Source organism: Arachis hypogaea, chromosome 3 (genome assembly GCF_003086295.3).
Source record: "Arachis hypogaea cultivar Tifrunner chromosome 3, arahy.Tifrunner.gnm2.J5K5, whole genome shotgun sequence".
NCBI lineage: Eukaryota > Viridiplantae > Streptophyta > Magnoliopsida > Fabales > Fabaceae > Arachis > Arachis hypogaea.
In genome coordinates this window covers 57,888,612-57,890,760 of record NC_092038.1, presented here as the reverse complement: position 1 = coordinate 57,890,760, position 2,149 = coordinate 57,888,612, and the positions used below count along the sequence as shown (strand labels likewise).

The window sequence follows — 2,149 nt, the reverse complement described above, 5'->3', positions numbered from 1 at the left end:
AGAGTACTAGGAGGGAGTTCAGTAATTTTCTTGCTCAGCTGACCCACTTGTGCCTCCAAATTTCTAATGGAGGATCTTGTTTCAGTCATGAAACTTTGAGTGGTTTTGATCAGATCAGAGACCATGGTTGCTAAGTCAGAGTTATTCTGCTTAGAACTCTCTGTCTGTTGCTGAGAAGATGATGGAAAAGGCTTGCTATTGCTAAACCTGTTTCTTCCACCATTATTGTTGTTGAAACCTTGTTGGGGTCTCTGTTGATCCTTCCATGAAAAATTTGGATGATTTCTCCATGAAGGATTATAGGTGTTTCCATAGGGTTCTCCCATGTAATTCACCTCTTCCATTGAAGGGTTCTCAGGATCATAAGCTTCTTCCTCAGATGAAGCCTCCTTAGTACTGCTTGGTGCATTTTGCATTCCAGACAGACTTTGAGAAATCATATTGACTTGTTGAGTCAATATTTTATTCTGAGCCAATATGGCATTCAGAGTGTCAATCTCAAGAATTCCTTTCTTCTGACTAGTCCCATTGTTCACAGGATTTCTTTCAGAAGTGTACATGAATTGGTTATTTGCAACCATTTCAATCAGTTCTTGAGCTTCAGTAGGCGTCTTCTTCAGATGAAGAGATCCTCCTGCAGAGCTATCCAAAGACATCTTGGATAGTTTAGAGAGACCATCATAGAAAATACCTATGATGCTCCATTCAGAAAGCATATCAGAAGGACACTTTCTGATTAATTGTTTGTATCTTTCCCAAGCTTCATAGAGGGATTCTCCTTCCTTCTGTCTGAAGGTTTGGACTTCCACTCTAAGCTTACTCAATTTTTGAGGTGGAAAGAACTTTGCCAAGAAGGCATTGACTAGCTTTTCCCAAGAGTCCAGGCTTTCTTTAGGTTGAGAGTCCAACCATGTTCTAGCTCTGTCTCTTACAGCAAAAGGGAATAGCAAAAGTCTGTAGACCTCAGGGTCAACCCCATTAGTCTTGACAGTGTCACAGATTTGCAAGAACTCAGCTAAGAACTGATGAGGATCTTCCAATGGAAGTCCATGGAACTTGCAATTCTGTTGCATTAGAGAAACTAATTGAGGCTTACGCTCAAAGTTGTTTGCTCCAATGGCAGGGATAGAGATGCTTCTCCCATAGAAATCGGGAGTAGGTGCAGTAAAGTCACCCAGCACCTTCCTTGCATTGTTGGCATTGTTGTTTTCGGCTGCCATGTGTTCTTCTTCTTTGAAGAATTCGGTCAGGTCCTCTAAAGAGAGTTGTGCTTTGGCTTCTCTTAGCTTTCTCTTCAAGGTCCTTTCAGGTTCAGGATCAGCCTCAACAAGAATGACTTTGTCTTTGCTCCTGCTCATATGAAAGAGAAGAGAACAAGAAAATGTGGAATCCTCTATGTCACAGTATAGAGATTCCTTGAAGTGTCAGAGGAAAAGAAGAGTAGAAGACGGAGTTAGAAAATTCGAACTTATCAAAGAAGATGGAGTTCGAATTTTGCATTAAGGGATAGTGTTAGTCCATAAATAGAAGGATGTGAGAAGAAGGGAAGCAATTTTCGAAAATTAAGTAAGAAATTTTGAAAACATTTTGAAAAACACTAATTAATTTTCGAAAATGAAAGTGGAAAAGAAATCAAGTGATTTTTGAAAAAGATTAGAAATCAAAAAGATTTGATTGAAAACTATTTTGAAAAAGATGTGGTTAAGAAAATATGATTAGTTTTAAAAAGATGTGATTGAGAAGATATGATTTGAAAAACATTTTAAAAAAAGATTTGATTTTGAAAATTAAAAACTTGACTAACAAGAAAAGATATGATTCAAACATTAAACCTTCCTCAACAGAAAAGGCAACATGCTTGAAGTGTTGAATCAAATCATTAATTGATAGTAAGTATCTTTGAAAATGGAAAGAAATTGATTTTGAAAACACATGATTGAAAAGATATGATTTGAAAAAGATTTAATTTTGAAAAACTTTGAAAACCTGAAAAAAAATTGCGTTGAAAAACAGAATCTTCCCTCTTGTGCCATCCTGGCGTTAAACGCCCAGAATGGTGCACATTCTGGCGTTTAACGCCCAAAACTATACCCTTTTGGGCGTTAAACGCCCAACCAGGTACCCTGGCTGGCGTTTAAACGCCAGTCTG

General features: G+C 37.8%; 1 non-coding gene across 1 annotated transcript; it reads left to right on the top strand.

The window, feature by feature from the left end:
• The first annotated feature begins 710 nt into the window (after positions 1–710).
• Positions 711–818, top strand: LOC112793872 (small nucleolar RNA R71). The gene has a single exon (XR_003198561.1). It is a non-coding gene; the product is annotated as a small nucleolar RNA R71 (small nucleolar RNA).
• The last annotated feature ends 1,331 nt before the right edge of the window (positions 819–2,149 follow it).